Here is a 20656-nt window from a genome sequence, read left to right as displayed (position 1 = left end):
CCCATTTCTTTTTCTTGATTTCAACTAAGATGTCATTAACTCGCGTTTATTCCCTCACCCAATCTGCTCTTTTCTTATCCCTTAACGTTACACCTATCATTCTTCTTTCCATAGCTCGTTGTGTCGTCCTCGATTTGAGTAGAACCCTTTGCGTAAGCCTCCAGGTTTCTGCCCCGTAGGTGAGTACTGGTAAGACACAGCTATTATACACTTTTCTCTTCAGGGATAATGGCAACCTGCTCTTCATGATCTGAGAATGCCTGCCAAACGCACCCCAGCCCATTCTTATTCTTCTGATTATTTCCGTCTCAAGATCCGGATCCGCAGTCACTACCTGCCTTAAGTAGATGCATTCCCTTACGACTTGCAGTGCCTCGCTGCCTATTGTAAATTGCTGTTTTCTTCCGAGACTATTAAACAATACTTTAGTTTTCTGGAGAATAATTTTTAGACCCACTCTTCTGCTTTGCCTCTCCAGGTCAGTGAGAATACATTGCAGTTGGTCCCCTGAGTTACTAAGCAAGGCAATATCATCTGTGAATCGCAAGTTACAAAGGTATTCTCCATTTACTTTTATCCCCATTTATTCCCAATCCAGGTCTCTGAATACCTCCCGTAAACACGCTGTGAATAGCATAGGAGAGATCGTATCTCCCTGCCTGACGCCTTTCTTTATTAGAATTTTGTTGCTTTCTTTATGGAGGACTACGGTGGCTGTGGAGCCGCTATAAATATCTTTCAGTATTTTTACATACGGCTCGCCTATACCCTGATTCCGTAATGCCTCCATGACTGCTGAGGTTTCGAAAGAATCAAATACTTTCTCGTAATCAATGAAAGCTACATATAAGGGTTGGTTATATTCCGCACACTTCTCTATCACCTGATTGATAGTGTCAATATGATGTATTGTTGAGTAGCTTTTATGAAATCCTGCCTGGTCCTTTGCTTGACAGAAGTCTAAGGTGTTCTTGGTGCTATTTGCGATTAGCTTAGTAAATATTTTGTAGACAACAGACAGTAAGCTGATCGGTCTATAATTTTTCAAGTATTTGGCGTCCCCTTTCTTATTGATTAGGTTTATGCTAGCGTTTTTCCAAGATTCCTGTACGCTCGATGTTACGAGGCATTGCGCATACAGTGTGGCCAGTTTCTCTAGAACAATCTGTCCACCATCCTTCAACAAATCTGCTGTTACCTGATCCTCCCGAGCTGCCTTCCCCCTTTGCATATCTCCCAAGGCTTTCTTTACTTCTTCCGGCGTTACCTGTGGGATTTTGAATTCCTCTAGACTATTTTCTCTTCCATTATCTTCGTGGGTGCCACTAGTACTGTATAAATCTCTACAGAACTCCTCAGCCACTTGTAGTATCTCATCCATATTAGTAATGATATTGCCGGCTTTGTCTTTTAACGCATACATCTGATTCTTGGCAATTCCTATTTTCTTCTTCACTGTTTTTAGGCTTCCTCCGTTCCTGAGAGCATGTTCAATTCTATCCATATTATACTTCCTTATGACAGCTGTCTTACGCTTGTTGATTAACTTCGAAAGGTCTGCCAGTTCTATTTTAGCTGTAGGGTTAGAAGCTTTCATACATTGGCGTTTCTTGATCAGATCTTTCGTCTCCTGCGATAGTTTACTGGTATCCTGCCTAACAGAGTTATCACCGACTTGCATTGCACGCTCCTTAATAATGCCCACAAGATTGTCGTTCATTGCTTCAACACTAAGGTCCTCTTCCTGACTTAAAGCCGAATGCCTGTTCTGTAGCTTGATCTGGAATTCCTCGATTTTCCCTCTTACCGCTAACTCATTGATCGGCTTCATATGTACCAGTTTCTTCCGCTCCCTTCTCAGGTCCAGGCTAATTCGAGTTCTGACCATCCTGTGGTCACTGCAGCGCACCTTGCCGAGCTCGTCCACATCTTGTATGAGGCCAGGGTTAGCGCAGAGTATGAAGTCTATTTCATTTCTTGTCTGGCTGTTCGGGCTCCTCCCCGTCCACTTTCGGCTATCCCGCTTGCGGAAGAAGGTATTCACTATCCTCACATTATTCTGTTCCGCAAACTCTACCAATAACTCCCCCCTCGTATTCCTAGTGCCTATGACATATTCCCCCACTGCCTTGTCTCCAGCCTGCTTCTTGCCTACCTTGGCATTAAAGTCGCCCATAAGTATAGTGTATTTAGTTTTCACTCTACCCATCGCCGATTGCACGTCTTCATAGAAGCTTCGACTTGCTGGTCATCATGACTGGATGTAGGGGCATAGACCTGTACAATCTTCATTTTGTACCTCTTTTTAAGTTTCATAACAAGACCTGCCACGCTCTCGTTAATGCTATAGAATTGCTGTATGCTACCAGCTATATTCTTATTGATCAGGAATCCGACGCCTAGTTCTCTTCTCTCCGCTAAGACCCGGTAGCACAGGACGTGCCCGCTTTTTAGCACTGTATATGCTTCTTTTGGCCTCCTAACTTCACTGAGCCCTTTTATATCCCATTTACTGCCCTTTTATTCATCCAATAGCACTGATAGACTCGCCTCACTATATAACGTTCTAGCGTTAAACGTTGCCAGGTTCATATTGCAATGGCGGCCTATCCGGAGCCAGTGATTCTTAGCACCCTCTGCTGCATCGCAGGTCTGACCGCCGCCGTGGTCAGTTGCTTCACAGCTGCTGGGGACTGAGGGCCGGGGTTGGAATGTGTTGTTGATATAGGAGGTTGTGGCCATGTAATCCACCAGGGTGGCCAATCCTGCTCTGGTGAGAAAGTGCGTTACCGGTTCTGCTCACCGGGATCAGGCCACACTCCAGGGCAGTTTATGCAATTTTATCAACACGCGTTTTTTTTTTAATCCGGCGGAAAATTGCCGGCACCGGGATTCGAACCACGGACCTCTTGCACGCGAGGCGGGTGTATCTCTACACCACCGCTGCATCATGAAGTGCCAAAAATCGCCTCTCACTGAACATTGTTTTGGAAAGTGGCCCTTACCTAAACCCAGAGCTCATTGATCAGCTGATAATTTCCGCACGTACAACATTGCTATCATTGCGCATATTGAAAAGGCCTTTGTCCAAATATCACTATCAGAAGGCGATCGGAACGCGGTGCAGTTCCTTTTGTAAGCTCTGACGCCAAAGAAAGGGGCAGAACTTCAAGCTGTGGTGACCTATCGGATGACTCGCATGCCATTCGATGTTACGTCGAGCCCATTTCTCTTGGCTGCAATGTTGCAACATCATCTTGAAAGCCTGCCGGAACAGTATGCTGAGGCTGCGTGTGTCTTGAGCAAGCATCTTTACGAGGACGATCTTGTAACTGGGGTTGACAGCCTTGACAAAGGTATTGTACCATAAATCAAAATATATATTGCCTCAAGCAGGGATGCGACTGCACAAGTGAATGTCGAATGACCGTGATCTTGTCAAATTCTTACAGAATGGCAATATGGAAAGAACGAACGCTGATGCTGAACATGTTGCAGCTACAAAGGTATCGGGAGTTGGAGTGCTCAGGCTGACCACTTTGAATACAACCTAGCTTCACTCATCGACTTCGTCTCCGCAAGAGCCGACAACAAGATATTTGTGCTGCAGGTCTTGGCAAGAATGTTCGTCTGTTTTGGATTTATTGCTCCCACAACATTATGCGTAAAGCTAATGTTCCAGAAATTGTGGGAATTGGGAATTGGTTGGGACGATCACTTGCCTGAAACACTCTAGCCTAAGTGAGACTGCTGGTGTAAGGAGCTTCCATACATTGAAGGAGTTTCTATTCGAAGACTGATAGCGGCAAACTTTAGAACCTATGATACTGACACGTGTACATGTTTATCTTTCTCGAGTGACCACGTTTCACCACTTAACGAACGTTATCACGCAGCGCAGGACACGCCTGCATGTATAGGAAGTTTCTGGAATGTTATCGTTGGTTCCATCCGCTGTCTGTCACCGAACCTTGTGTAATCTGGTTGCATATATGCTCGACACGAATAGTGTAGAACTTTGTGGAAGACGTTATGAGACGTCATTCTAGGTATGGACTTCCTGAATAAACAAGGCGCAATCATCGACCTGAAGTCGGAGCCAATAACGCTGTCGGAATATCAAACGATACTGTCGGAGAGCTCTCGAAGTCACCACGCCTTGAGTGTGTTCGAAGATCAAGTGAGCATCCCGCCTCGCTCCAGCATTGTTATTTCTGTCGGCACCGAAATACCCGCTGACGTAGGTGTCATCGAAGGCAACCGACGTCTACTGCTCAACCGCGAAATTTGCGTCGCAAGAGGCATCGCTCGACTGCACGGAGGAAACACGACAGTGTTGCTGACAAACTTCAGCCAGCAGTTCAAGCACATCAACAAGGGCACGACGATCGCACACGTCGAGGAAATTCTGAAAACCACCAATGCGTTTGTCCTTTCGGATTCTGTCGCATATACCTCGACGACCGTAGTCCCCGAGCCAGACTTTGACATAAATACAAGTCTCCCCGTGATTAAGCAGCAACAGCTCAAAAGTCTGCTTCGACGATACAAAAATATCTTTTCGACGTCATCGAGGATTCGACAAACACCAGTCGCCAAGCATCGAATAATCACCGAGCAGTGCGCTCGACCACTGCGCCAGCGCTCTTACCGAGTTTCGCCGCGAGAACGTGGCGCTATAAGAGAACAAGTCAACGAAATGCTGCGCGACGACATCATCCAGCCATCGATAATCTGAGGGCCTCCCCTGTTGTCCTGGTGAAGAAAAAGGACGCGACCCTACGTTTCTGCGTCGATTATCGTCGACTGAACAAGATCACGAACAAGCACGTATACCCCCTTCAAGGATAGACGATGCATTAGATCGGCTCGACAACGGTAAATACTTCTCGTCGAGAGACCTCAAGTCTGGCTACTGGCATATAGAAGTCGATGAAAGGGATCAAGCAAAGACCGCCTTCATCACGCAAGACGGCCTCTACGAGTTCAAGGTCATGCCATTCGGACTACGCTCGGCGCCGGCAACGTTTCAGCGCGTTATGGACACGGTGTTAGCCGGATTGAAGTGGCAGACGTGTCTTGTTTACTTGGCTGACGTTGTTGTCTTCGCCGGAAATTTAGACGATCACCTTAGGCGGCTTGCGACAGTATTAGAGGCCATCAAGCCATCAGGGCTCACTCTGAAGCCGGAAAAGTGCCGCTTCGCTTACAATGAGCTTCTGTCCCTAGGCCACGTCATCAGCAAATATGGAGTGCGCCCCGACCCGCAGAAAACAGCTGCCATCGCAAAGTACCCGCAGCCAATCGACAAGAAGGCGGTGCGCAGATTCCTTGGCATGTGTGCCTACTGTAGGCGCTTTGTCAAGGACTTTTCACGCATTGCTGAGCCGTTAACACATCTAACCAAATGTGATGTCGAGTTCAAGTGGGAAACGTCGCACGTCCACGCATTTGAAGAGCTCAAACGACGCATGCAGTCACAGCCGGTACTTGCACACTTCGACGAGGACGCCGATACCGTACTCCACACTGACACCAGTAGCTTAGGCCTCGGTGCCGTCCTAGTCCAGAGGAAAGATGGACTTGAACGGGTGATATCTTATGCTAGTCGGTCGCTGTCAAAAGCGGAAGACAATTATTCTACGACTGAAAAGGAATGCCTCACCATCATTTGGGCTATAGCAAAATTCCACCCTTACTTCTTTGGCAGGCCATTCAAAGTCGTCAGCGACGATCACGCATTGTGTTGGCTAGCTAACTTAGAGGACCCTTCAGGATGGCTGGCGTGGTGGAGCCTCAGACTGCAAGAATATGACGTCACGGTAATATACAAGTCCGGAAGAAAACTCTGATGCCGACTGCTTATCACGCGCCCCTATCGATCTCCCGCTGCAAGACGAGAAGGACGACGACGCCTTCCTCGGAATAATAAGCGCGGAAGACTTCACTAAACAGCAACGAGCAGACCCGGAGTTAAAAGGCCCCGTTGACTATTTGGAAGGGAACACCAACGCTGTACCTCAGACATTTAGGCGCGGGTCGTCTTCGTTCACGCTACAAAACAACCTGCTCGGGAAGAAGAACTTCTCATCCGTCTGCACCAGCTACCTTCTTGTTGTACCGTCAGCGCTCCGTCCAGATATACTGCACGCCCTACACGACGATCCAACCGCTGGGCACCTCGGATTCTCCCGGAGGCTGTCGAAGATACAGGAAAGGTAATACCTGTCGAAACAAGGCTATTCGCTGACGATTGCGTTATGTTTAAGGAAATTAATAACGTAGGCGATCAGGTGCTTCTAAATAATTGCATGAATAATGTTTATCAGTGTTTCAAGCAGTGTGGTGTGAAGCTAAACTCCGAAAAAAATGTAGATGAATTGAACTAGAAATTATTGTGAATGTAACTAAAAATTATTATTATTGTGTGGAGGGGATATAGAATTAAATCCAGGGCCTACTTAACTACTGGTTGCGCAGTTGTTGAAGGGCACAATGCTATCATGGCAAAACTAACGTCCATGGAAAAAAAAACAGTATAAGCTCACGCTCGATGTAACAGATTTGAAAGCTCGTTTTCTTTTGCTGGAACTTAAAGCTGCGAAGATTGATGGCATGAGTACTGCATTAACAGCTATTGAAGTTCAGCAGTGCCAGAATCACGAGGCACATGCCACAATTAACAAAAAGGCTAATGACTTTGAAAATAGGAAACGACGCAAAAATTTGGTATTTTATGGTTTTGCGTACGCTGTTGCAGCTGAGATAGCTTTAAAATCTGAGGAACTTGTCGCAAATTTGTGTACCTCAAAGCTTGAACTTACTGATGTCAGCATTGAATGTGAGCATCGAATAGGGCCGTATCGTGAAGGCATGCCATGTCCAATAATTCTTAGATTTTCTTCTTTTAAGGCTCATCAATCTGTGTTGTCAAGAGCACGTAAGTTAAAGGAAACAGATTATAGCATATCGGAAGATTTTTCGCGTTTTGTGCGGGACAAGAGAAAGAACTTGTGGGAATTTTGAAGGGAGCATAAGCAGCAAGGAAAGAAAATTATTTTAAAGTTGGATACCTTGCACTTAGACGACAAACGGTATCAAGTAGATCGCACGATAGGGTGTGTGGTCCAGCAATGACCACATCGTATGCCAAGATTCGCGCAGCTGCTTACCGTTAGGGTTATCAACTGTCAGTGCATAAAAAACAAAATCGACGATTTTTTTTATGGTGGTTCGATCGATACGACCCTCAATCATTTTGGGCACAGAGTCGTGGCTTGATTCTGCAATTGCGAATTCTGAAGTTTTTCCTCCTGGGTATCAATGCATTCGTCGTGACCGAAGTGCAAGAGGAGGAGAGGTGTTTATACTCGCAAGTTCCGATATACCTTGTATTTTGTTGGATTGTTCTGGTACTGACATTGAATGTGTTTTTTATAAAATTCGGCCGCAGAATGGGAAATGTGTCGTAGTTGGTTCATATTATAGACCTTCTAGCACATCGTTCGAACAGTTATTCAAATTGTCTGAGTGTTTTGAAACGATTAAAGCTGATCATGTTTTAATAGGGGGTGACTTTAACCTTCCACATATTGATTGGTCAAGCAGTGAACCAAGGTATACTGCCGGAGGCCGACTATACGCGACTTTTTTTTATATTCTGGGCGAGTACACATTTATGCAGTACATCCGTGAGGCATCTCGAAATGACGGTACTGGTCATGTTCTTGACTTACTTCGTTGTAATATACCTGATATTGTATCGAATGTCCATGTTTTACCCGGTGTTAGCGACCACAATATAGTTGTGGCTGATGTAAATGTTGAGACTATATCTGTTCCCAAAGAAGCTGCCAGAAAGGTGTACGCACATAGTAGAGCAAATTATGACGCAATTAATTCGGCATTTGAAACCTATTTTCCCACTTTTGATACACTAGCAGCGGAACTGAATACTGAACATGTATGGAGCGTGTTTAAAGAAAAACTATTTGATCTGCGTGAAACTTTCGTTCCCATTCGATTCTTGTCAACTAGATGCACTAGAGATAAACCATGGTTTAACACTCGGCTGCGTACTCTACTGAGACGTATAAGGTCAATGTACAGGAAATGTAAAAAAATAATTCTTTGGAAAACAAGTGTAAGCTAAAAAGAATGAAACTTAATTTTCAAAGTATAACTAAAGTAGCTAAGAATCCTTACTTCTAGAGTCTTCGTAAGAAGCTCGTGGAAGGCTCGAAACAGTTTTGGAAAAATGTTCGTCTCAATGGTAAAGAAATGAAGGAATTACGGTTACTGACCAAGTCTGATGAATAATCCGACGTTTCGGAACCGCGTACGGGTTCCTTGTTCACTGAGTTGGACAAGAAATCATCGTCACTTATAGAGCCAGCACGTGACGTAATGAACGTGCGTAAACGACAGGCATAGTCCCTGGTGTCCGGTTCATTGTAGCTGGCGTCGATTGAATGATTAGAGATTCTAGCAGCCGTCAGGATGACACGTTTTTTTCTTTGGCAACAACAGTGGCATTGTCCCAGTAAACCTGGTGATTATGTTCATGCGCATGCTCGGGAATGGCGTTCGTCGTGTGGCTATTATTTCTTAGATCACGTTTATGTTCCTTAAGGCATCTGGAGAACTTCCCTGTTTCGCCAATATATACTCTGTGGCAGTCAGTGCATGGCATCTTATACACAACTCCTGGGAACGATTCAAAAGGTAACCTGTCTTTCACATTCATGAGCTGGTTCCGGAGCTTGCTGGTCCGGAACCAGCTTAATTATGGCAAAGAAAATACATCTATTCCTCCTCTAAAATATTCTCACAGAATCGTTGACGATGATGCGTCTAAGACAGCCTTCTTTAGCAATTATGTTTCGTCCGTCTTTAGCCATAGTTGTTCACGCGTTGTTAACATAGTTTCTTCAGTTCAGGCACAAGTGATGCCTGAGGTCACTTTTAGTGTGCCTGGTATTCAAAAATTGTTAGAAAATGTCAATTCAGCTAAAGCGTATGGCCCAGATAATGTTCCAGCAGTGGTAATAAGTAACTGTTCGGCAACATTATCGTTGTACTTTCACTGTTTATTTCAGAAGTGCTTAGTTGAGAAAGCACTACCTCGTGATTGGAAGTTAGCATGTGTTACACCTGTTCATAAGAATGGGTCAAGAAAGGACCATGATAACTACAGGCCGGTATCATTACCTAGTATAACATGTAAAATATTTGAACATGTTCTTTATAGTTGTATAATGACACATTCGGTTAAACGTAATCTTCTGCATCCTAGTCAACACGGATTTCGGCAAGGCTTTTTTTGCTCAACGCAGCTTGTTGAGTTCACGCATGATTTGGCTCTAGCAATAGATAAGCGTAAAGTAGTTGACTGTATTTCTTGGACTTCAAAAAACCATTCGACATTGTTCCTCATGACCTTCTTATTAGTAAATGACGGGCCTATACACTGAATCAATTTGTTATTGCATTGTAATAACCGATGTGGACGCAGCAGCAGCTTTTGCAAAACTCCTTTATTGCGCAAAAAAACAAGGGTTTATGTAGGCACGATGTATCGCGTATCGGCACACGTGCGACGGGTTTAACACGGAAGACATGGGCACAAGATAGCCAACTCAGTCACGTCGCTTTTTTATCACATCCCTTCCCACTTAGTAGTCAATGCCATAACGAAGCACTGGGCGACGTACACGAGTAGACCTACGGCATGCTTGCGGTACTTCTGGACTAGGCGATCTCTGCACTGCAGTTGGTGTCGCTCGAGGGATAGGCGAGCTCTGCACTGCAGTTTCAGTCGCTGGAAGCTTGAAGCTGGGGTTAGCGTGAGAGACTATCGGTATAGTAACCCATGCTCTCCACACGTGGTTGCGATGACGTTGGTGTACTGAGCCATCGGAAGTCTGTACTTTGTACATGACGTGACCTAAGCGACGCAGTATCCATGTGGCCAGCCACTTCGGACCACGAGAGAAGTTCCGCACATACACGGGGTCACCTTGCAGAAACTCCCTTGAGGATGGTGGCTTCGTACATTCAGGGCCTTTTGCGCCAGGGTGCAGTCTCGACAAAACAGAGCGGAAGCTCCTGCCCAGCATGAGTTCTGCTGGCGTCTTCCCGGTTTCCGAGTGGGGCGTGGAGTGTTCCTTGAATAAAAAACGAGAAACATTACATGCTACTGTGCTCTGGCTCTGCTTTCGAAGCGCACACGAACCATGCATTTCTAAGCGCTCGCGAACCATGCGTTCAGCCCTTCCGTTGCTTGCGGGATGGTATGGAGCGGTATACATGTAGCGCACGCCATTTTTCTTCATGAAAGATTGCATTTCGCTGCTCGAGAAGGCTGTGCCGTTACCAGAAACAACCAACTCTGGCAATCCGTATGAAGCAAATATTCTTCGCAGTTTTTCGATCACAGGTGAGGAATCAAGCGATGGCATTATCTCGATCACGGCCCAGTTTGATAGCGCGTCCACGGCAACAAGAAAGAAAACGCCCTTAACCGGCTCTGCAAAATCTATGTGAATTCTCCTCCACGGGCTTTCCGGTTTCGTCCAAAAATGCACAGGCGTTTTAGGTTCGCATTGCCTGTTATCTTGACAGAGTTTGCAATGACGCATGAAATCTTCAACCTGGGCATGGATCTTCCGCCACAACACATATGGCCTTGCCAGAGCTTTCATGGCCGTTATGCCAAGGTGATTTGCATGCAGAATGGCGAGGACTTTTTCTCTCAGTTCTTCTGGCAGTATGACCCTGTTCCCCCACAGAAGGCAGTCATGGTGAAAAGACAGTTCTCCGCGCCTCACCTGATAGGCAGCATATTCTGGGGGCACAAGTTGTTCTGGCCAGCTAGTTGCGACCCATTTCTTCACCCGCGACAGGCAAGGATCAGGCATAGTGGCTGATGAGACGACTGCTGCGCTCACGGGAGGGTACTCCACTGCTTCCGCTTCCAACAAAAGCACGTCGCCAGGAGGCTCGATGTCCCTCCTGTCACCGGGTACCGGTAGCCTGCTTAGACAGTCAGCGTTTGCGTGATCTTGCGTCCTTCTATGCTCCACTTTGTATTCGTAAGCAGATAACAACAAAGACCATCGCAACATGCGAGGTGACTAAACAACGGGAATCTGCTTGTCTCGTTGAAAGGTACCGAGTAGTGGCTTATGATCTGTCAAGATGCGGAATTTTCGCCCACAGAGGTGCTGATGAAATTGACGGACGCCATAGACAATAGCTAGAGCTTCGCGGTCAATCTGGGCGTAATTACGTTTCGCCTTAGTGAGTGTTCTTGACGCATAAGCAACAGGTTGCTTGCGTCCTTGAGAATCGCGGTAAGCTACTACAGCTCCCACACCCACAGGTGATGCGTCACAAGACAAAATTAAGGGTGCATCAGGGTTGAAATGCATTCAAGTGACTCGGACGTCAGCAACGTCTTTAGTCTTTCGAAAGGTAGTTGCTGATCTTCTCCCCAGTTCCACGTACTGTCGCAGTCCAGAAGACGGTAGAGCACTTCTGCAACTTCGGACAGACCCTTTAGGAAACGATTGTGGAAATTCACCATACCTAGAAAAGCTTCGAACTCCTTGTTGTTCTTTGGTACAGGTGCTTTGTGAATCGCCTCGACTTTAGGCTTTGACGGGTAGATGCCGGTGGCATGTATCCGGTGCCCCAAATACTCCAGGCTCTCTTTGAAGAACTGACACTTGGCGCCTTGTATACGCAGTCCCGCTTTCGACAGTCGGTTGAGAACCTCCATGAGGATTTCGTGGTGCTGCTCTGCTGTTTCGCTGGTCACAAGGATGTCGCCGAGGTATGCCGCCACCTGGCATAGGCCTGCAAGCACTGTATCATTTGCTGTTTGAAATAATCCGGGTGCTACCGAGACACCAAACGGCAAACGTCGCACTTCGTACAGGCTCTTTACTGTATTTATTGTGAGCATGCCTGCTGTAGCGTCATCAACTGCAAGTTACTGGTACGCTTGCGTCAAGTCAATTTTAGAAAAAATACGGCCTTTCCCCAACTTTGCGAAAAGTTTCATGCTACTAGGTAAAGGATAAACGTTGTTCCTTACCGCTTGGTTTACTGTACTTCGATAGTCGCCGCATATTCTTAATGACCCATCCCTTTTACGGACGATGACCACAGGGGTGGCCCATTCTGAGTACTGCTATCGGTTGCAGAACACCTTGACGTTCCAGTTTTTCCAGTTCTGTGATAACGTCATCCTTCAGTGCGAACGGAATGCTGCGGCATTTTAGAAACTTGGGCCGGGCGTCTTCCTTCAGCTCGATGTGGAGGGATGGCAGAGCAGCGTCCGGAAATGTTTCGTCAAAAACATCCGGAAACTTTTTGCTAAGGGCTTCTGCGTTTTTTTCGATGCTGTGAAGCCCAGTGACATTAATCTTCAGTACCTTGAACCAATCACGACCCAAAAGCGTGCTACTTTCGTTTCTTACAACGAGTATCGGCAGCTCGAAGTCTTGTTCCTTGAATTTGACCGGAAGTGTGGCTTTTCCGACGACGTCCAATCCTTCCTTAGTCCAAGTTACGAGCATGGTGTCCGATTCTCGAAGCTTTATGCGCCTTGCCACATTTCAGTTTGCTGAACGTGTTTTGACTGATAATCGACCTAGCTGCTCCTGAGTCGACTTCCATGGGCACTATTTCACCGCCTATGCTTACGGCCACCATAAACTTGGGACAACCGCTAGTCACTTTAATATTTATCATGTCATCATACTCAATTTGCTCCGAGTTTGTCATATTTTCGAACTGGTGGTTAACCTGACCTCTTTGTTTCTTGCGACACGCGTTGGCCCTTTCACGGAACAGTTGAAGCATACTGCAGCTTTAAACCTGCAACGGTATGCAGTGTGGTTGCCCAAACACCGGAAACACTGCCGTTTCAACCGATCAATTGAAGTTTTTACATCTTGCCCATTCTTATGCTGCTTCATGGGTTGCCTGTCCACTTTAGCTGTCAAATCTGGGACGTCCTGATGTAGGCTGCCCATAACCCTTTGATGTTTTGCAGCAGCCTCTGCCGTCACTGCTAGATCGTAGGCAGTCCTAAATGTAAAGTCTTTCTCGGCCAACAAACGTTGCTGCACAATGCTGTCAGAGATTCCAAAAACCAACCGGTCCCTTAGCATTACGTCAAGAGGAAGCTGGTTGTCGTTGAACCCGCAGTTCTCGGCTAGCGCACGTAAAGCTGTAACGTAGTCTGCGACAGATTCGGCGTCATGCTGATCTCGCTTCGAGAACACGTACCTTGAATATAGCCCGGATGGCTTCGGGTTGATGTGGTTCTTCACGGCATTTACGATGGATTGGTAGTCAGCGTTCGGTGGTCGGAGAGTTTTGACGAGGGTAGCTATCAGGGAGTATGTATCCCCCCCACAGCAGCTCAGCAATACTGCCCTCTTGTCGACGTCTTCCTTGAGCTTGTTTGCTGAGCAGCATAGCTCTATAAGCTCGACGTAATCCTCCCATGAAGAGTTACCATTTAAGTGAAATTTGTCGGTACGGGTGCCGAAGGCCATCTTGCTGGAAACGCACTTCCCGCATGGGCACAACCGTGCCTCGTTGCCAGTGTAATAACCGATGTGGACGCAGCAGCAGCTTTTGCAAGGTTCCTTTATTGCACAAAAACAAGGGTTTATGTAAGCACGATGTATCGCTTATCGGAACACGTGCGACGTGTTTAACACGGAAGATACGCGCACAAGATAGCCAACTCAGTCACGTCGCTCTGTTATCACATGCATGTGTAGCCGAGTCTCTCTCGCAAAGAAAGCAGTCGGTAGTTCTCAACGGTTGTTCGACGCGGATGTGTTCCCGCGGCCTGAGAAGTTCCCCAGAGCTCAGTTCTGGGCCCTCGTTTCTTTCTGTTGTTTATAAATAATATTACTATTGGCTCAAAACCTTCGTTCGGAATGTTCGCGGATGACTGTGTAGATTACAGGACTATAGAGAATGAACGTGATTCATAATACCTGCAGCATGATTTGAATGTAATATCATCCTGGTGTGCCCTATGAGAAATGTCCTTTAATGTTAAAAAGTGTGTTCCCGCAGCCTTCATACGTTCATACTTCAAACGTTCATACCAGTTGAATATGTATACCGTAAATAGCACTATTTTAGCGCGGCCAGGGAATATAAATATCTAGGAGTCTATTTCACGAGTGATTTGAGGTGGACTAGGCGCGTTCACCACATAAATGTTAAGGCTGCACGTGTTCGGGGTTTATTATTTTTTTGAAGAAATTGTAGCGAACTTCCATTTAACTTAAAAGAACAACTGTATTTCACTAATGTGCGCTCATTGCTACAGTACGCATGCGTTTGCTGGGATGTATACCAAAGAGCTGGCCGATACGCTTGAAAAATGCAGAATAGGGCACTGCGATTCGTTTTCGGTAATTGGGATCGACAACTTAGTATGAGAGAAAGCGAAAGGAAGCTTAAATGGGAAGACTTGAAAGATCGCAGACGAAACCTCAGGTTGAATTTTTTTCCTTAATATCTACTATTCTAAAACTGGAATGGATAAGGAGACGTACATCCGAGAGCCATCCTATATATCACAAAGAAGGTACCACAGTCTCAAAGTAAATGAATTTTCCTTTAAAGGTGACGTCCTGCGCTATTTATTTTTTGTTAGATGTATAAGAGAATGCAATGACCTACCGCCTATGATTGTATCCATTGTGTCGAATGATGATTTTAACATGCTTTCTGTAATTAGTTTCTTTATTGGTCTCAAATATGATGCTTATTTTATGTATCCCCCTGCTTTAATGTCTGCAAAGGTTCAGCAGGTAACAAATAAACCAAATAAATAAAGAAAGAAAAATTACTTCTCGTTTCCGTACACGCTATTATCTCATCCACTCAAGGAAGTCAGCGAATATAAGTACCTTGGCGTAACATTAACAAATAATCTCAGTTGGAATAACCACATATTTACCATATGCGCATCCGCCTTCCGTAAGGTATGCTTCCTCCGATATAAACTTCGACAAGCCCCTCCATCCGTCAAGCTGTTGGCCTATATTTCAATCATTAGACCTGCCCTTGAATACGCATGTATTATTTGGGACCCACACACTAAGGAAAACATTGATGCTCTAGAAATGATTCAACGTAAATTCATTCGGTTTATTTTTTCTCGATACCGCATGATGGACTCCCCGACTTTTATGGTGCAACAAAATTATATCCAGGAACTTAAGCTACGTTGCAAAATTGAGATTAAAGTTTCTTTTTCACTTGAAAAACAACGGTCTCGCATTAGACCCTGCTCCGTGCATACAACCTCGGCTGTCACGACTGTCTCGAAATCGTCATGCTGAATCAATAACACCATTTAGAACAAGTACGACACATTCAAGTTTTCATTTTTTCCACGAACGATTACAGACTGGAACGCTTTGCCGCTGTGTATGGTTCATAACAGTGACTCATTCGACGCATTAACTTCATAATCTGAAGCGCTTTTCTTGTTTTTTTTCTTGAAAAGGACTGTTTTTTCCTAAAGTTGCAATGTTTATCATTCTTTTCACAACCAGAAGGTGCTCATTTATGTGTGAACTTTATGTATATAATTTTTTTTCTCTCTCTATTCATGATCTGTGATGATTTGTCTGGTGTTTTTACCAGTGCTTGTGTACACCTTTTTGATACCCCTCCTGCATGGACCCTAGCTTGGGCCTGCAGTAGCTTGTAAAGAAATAGGTAAATAAATAAATAAATAAATAAATAAATAAATAAATTACTGGCTGCGTCTGACCGCCGACGTCGCCCTTACGTCAAGACATGCCGAGACTGTTATCGACGCAAGACACCACCGATAAGGCCAACAGGAATACTACAGCCGATCGGACCTCCTCGACGACCATTCCAGCAGATTGCGATGGATTGCTGGGGCCGTTTCTGACGTCAACATCCGGGAATAAGTGGATCGTCGTGGCGATGGACTATCTCATGCGTTTCACTGAAACTAAAGCTCTACAAAAAGGCAGCGCAGCCGAAGTGGCGAAATTTTTCGTCGAGAACATCCTGCTGCGACATGGTGCCCGAGAACTCCTCATCACCGACAGAGGAACGACTTTTACAGCAGGGCTTACCCAAGCCATTCTGGAGTGCAGCCAGACAAGCCACAGTAGGACAACTGCCTACCATCCGCAAACGAATGGTCTCACAGAGCGCCTGAACAAGACCCTCGCCGACATGCTAGCAATGTACGTCGACGTTGAGCACAAGACGTGGGACGTGGTCCTGCCGTATGTAACCTTCGCTTAAAACACGGCGGTGCAAGAAACAACACAGATCACGCAGTTCAAGTTGGTTTACGGCCGGAACCCGACGACGACGCTCGACGCCATGCTGCCACACGGCACTGACGAAGAGAATGTTGACGTCGGTACCTATCTCCAGCGCACCGAAGAAGCCCGACTGCTCGCCCGTACCGAACCAGCAGCGTACCGACAGCCGACACTTACAAACTCTGACGATGCTACGTCGAGTACCAGCCCGGTGACCGTGTATGGGTGTGGACCCCGATACGCCGACAAGGACTCAGTGAGAAACTATTGCGACGCTATTTCGGACCCTACAAGGTCATGCGACGTATTGGCGCACTAGGCTAGGAGGCCGTGCCAGACGGCATTCCGCATCCACAGCGGCGCCGCGCATGATCTAAAGTGGTCCACGTGGTGCGTCTTAAGCCTTTTTACGCACGCTGACGAACTTCCTTAGTTTGTCGTTTCTTTGCTATGGGTGCTTTTGTTTATTACTTTCGGTTGTTTGGATCGGGTTGGTGCTTTTTAAGAGGTGGGGTATTGACACGTGTACATGTTTATCTTTCTCGGGTGACCACGTTTCACCGCTTAACAAATGTTATCACGCAGTGTAGGACGCGCCTGCATGTATAGGAAGTTTCTGGAATGTTATCCATGGTTCCATCCGCAGTCTGTCACCAACCTTGTGTAATCTGATTGCATGTATGCGCGACACAAATAGTGTAGAACTTTGTGGACGAGGTGGGGGTCCCAGCGATTAGTCTGGAACATTCAACGACTGTTGTTGAACATACGACTGTTGTATAAAAGCCGACGCGCTTGACCCGCTGATCAGATTTTGACGATCGTCGACTGTGTTCGCCGTTGTCGGCATTCTTTAAGTGCAGCCTGTTTTTTGTGGGCACAGGTTCGCCGCATAAAAGTTAGTTTCGTCTTTCGCCGTATTGCTACTGCGTTCTTCATACGTCAGTCCACGTGACAATACGGTGAAAGTGGCGCATATTTTCTGTGACGCAAGCCCGAAGGCCTATGGTGCTGTCGCATATATCGTTACCAATTCTCCGTTCGGACTAATAAATGTAAGCTTGGTCATTGCCAAATCAAAAGTGGCCCCTTTGAAACGTTTCTCGCTAACCCGATTGGAGCTGATGGGAGGCCTTGTTGGCGCGCGACTATGCCACTACGTTACCAAGGCCTTGGATCTGAAGAACGTTGCTACTATCCTCTGGGCTGACTCTACAGCAGCTGTGTACTAGATCAAGGGAAACGCTACCAGATGGAACCCCTTCGTAGCAAATCGAGTCTCAGAGTTACAAGCGCTCACAGATACCAAGGATTGGAAACACTGCCCAGGTTCAGACAAGCCCGTTGACCTAATCACCCGCGGCAATCTCCCATCAGCCCTGCGGGAAAGCGAAATGTTGTGGACAGCACGCCGTTGGCTTCAGGAGGATGACACGCGTTGGCCAATGATAATTGAGCGGAGCTCGAAGTTTGGGGAGTGCCAAATGGAAGAGGCAAAGGTGACGGTGATGCCCATTATACCATCGTCATCCATGGAAATTATCTATGTTGAGAATTATAGTTGATTCAGCAGAGTCATCGAGTAACCGCGTGGGTCCGCTGCTTTTTCGACAACTGCCACAATAAAGAAGGAAATACGATGGGCCCATTACGAGCTGAAGAAGTAAGCGGCGCCGAAAGATACTGGTTGGCTAAGGCTCAAGGAGATGCGTACAGTGACGACGCTTGAAACCTGAAGAATCGAAGACCGCAGCACAAGAGCTCTCCTGCTTTGCCTTTCAACCCGTACTTCCACAAAGAGTGCCTCATGCGAGATGGTGGACGCTTGCAATTCATTGATAACAACGAAGAGACTAAGCATTCGATCGTTCTCCCTGGCAATCACCCCCTCACGTCACTGCTCATACGGAAGCAACAGTTGAGAATGCTGCACACGGGTGAAACGGGCTAGGTACAGCTGCGAGAATGGTATTGGATTATCAGACGACGTCAGGCCGTAAAGAAAGTTATCAAGCAGTGCCTCGCCTGTCACAAACAAAGTTGCCCTCCAGCTACGGAACCAGTAGCATGACTTCCAACTGACAGAGTGAAAAAAAGGAAACGCGTTCGAAATCATTGGCATCGATGTTGCAGGATCCTTGATTTGTCAACAGTCACGCGAGAGCAAAAATGCTGCGTCGCTATTTTCACCTGTGCTATGACACGTGGCGTCCACTTTGAGCTCGTCAGCGACCTGTCATCTACAGCCTTCCCCTTGGCCTTGAAACATTTTGTGGCAGGCCATGGAATCTGCTCGACGGACAACGTCGTGCAGCCAGGGATATAAAGGTCGTGTTCATGCTGTTGCAAGTCGAGGAATAGCAGTCATAGTTCGCCGGAAACCAGACCAGACGGATGTTTATTGGTAAATGGGCAGCTTGGATGGGCGGATTCTCGGAGCGGATGGTGCGATCTATTTTCCGCGCATCTTCCTGGCGCAACCTGTGCTTACATCGACGTCGACGCACATTTTCCTGCCGTGGTGTCATCAACAAGACTCGTCTTCCGTGCGCCAACCACATCGACCACAGCATCATCCATCAAGGCACATTTAAACGGCTTCCCTGGAATCGTCACCTTCAGTGGGCACTCGAGCAGCACTTTCGGCATGGCCCGTAACTTCTGCCTCTATCCTGTGCAGGCTGCTATCGGACTCCTGTTGGCGCTATCAACGGACACACCCACCGGCTTCGAATGCGTTTCCGCGCATCTTCCTGGCGCAACCTGTGCTTACATCGACGTCGACGCACATTTTCCTGCCGTGGTGTCATCAACAAGACTCGTCTTCCGTGCGCCAACCACATCGACCACAGCATCATCCATCAAGGCACATTTAAACGGCTTCCCTGGAATCGTCACCTTCAGTGGGCACTCGAGCAGCACTTTCGGCATGGCCCGTAACTTCTGCCTCTATCCTGTGCAGGTGTGTACTAAACTTTCCTTATACGCGAGAAAAAGTGACGACCGCTTCTTAGTGCTGTTCCCGTGCCCACGGGTGTTGTGTGAGACCATTTGTGAATGCTTGACTTCGTCGTTTGCCTTATTGTTGATCTGTTCAGGGGATGTTGAGACAAACCCTGGGCCTAATACTAGGACGGACGCACTTTTTGATATTGAAACACTGCCTGACGACCCTGCAGAACAAATGAAGATAATGTTTCGCTTTATCAAAGATATACACACTCGCGCACTCCAGTCCTCAAAAGCTTTAGCCGAACAAGCCGCCGATATTAAAACTATAAAGAATGGCCAAAAAAACATGGAAGCGAAATTCACTGTATTGAGCAAACGGATGGACGGTATGGAAGAAAAATGCAATAATTTCGAGGCACAGGGTGTAGTACTGTCTACTATGAAGAACACTGTCGGAGCCCTAAAAGAAGAAAACGCAATTCTACGGGCTCGCGCCGATGACCTTGAAGACAGATCTCGGCGAAATAACCTTATCATTCGCAACATTCCAGACGCTAAAGAAACTTGGGAACAAACCGAGAACAAGGTTTTATCTGCTCTAAAAACCGTACTTCCATCTTTTTCATCCGACTCAATCGAACGCGCCCATCGCTTAGGTGTTTTTTTACCGGGAAAATGCCGACCTGTAATTGTGAACTTCTCGAGTTTCAAAATAAAAGAAAATATTCTTTCACTACGTAATCAGCTTAAAACAAGCAATATCACTCTTAGTGAAGATTACTCCCCAGCAACCCGTCTCGCTCGGGGAAATCTTATCGAGTTTGGAAAAAGTCAGCCCGGCGCACCTGCGTTTAAACTCAGATACGACAAACTACTTATGAATGACAGGTGCTACGTTTTTGACGCCGAAACGAAATGCGTGACAGAAAAACCGTCGCAGGGCCAACACGCAAAGAACATACTTCCTGCAGGCAATTTAACCTAGCGGAGCGAGAGGGGAAGTGGACAGTCTTCACAACACCATGTGTCCATCTTTTTTACTAACATTAGAAGTGTACTGAACAAATATTTTTCATTGTCCTCAGCAATTGACACTTGTTCTCCACACATTGTTGCCTTAACAGAAACGTGGCTTTCGAACAACATTAATGATTCTGAAATCTTCGAGGATGCCCATCGCTTCGCTATCTATAGGGAGGATCGTACTGTGAGTCGTGGAGGCGGCGTCCTACTTGCCATTTCTAACGACATTCCTTCTTCACGAATTTCTGTCGCTACTGACCTCGAAATCGTCTGGGCTTCATTTACCATTCATCACCAGAAGGCAATTATAGGCGTATGCTACC

Source organism: Dermacentor albipictus, chromosome 6, assembly GCF_038994185.2.
Source record: "Dermacentor albipictus isolate Rhodes 1998 colony chromosome 6, USDA_Dalb.pri_finalv2, whole genome shotgun sequence".
Classification (NCBI taxonomy): Eukaryota; Metazoa; Arthropoda; class Arachnida; order Ixodida; family Ixodidae; genus Dermacentor; species Dermacentor albipictus.
This window is presented reverse-complemented; position numbering follows the sequence as displayed.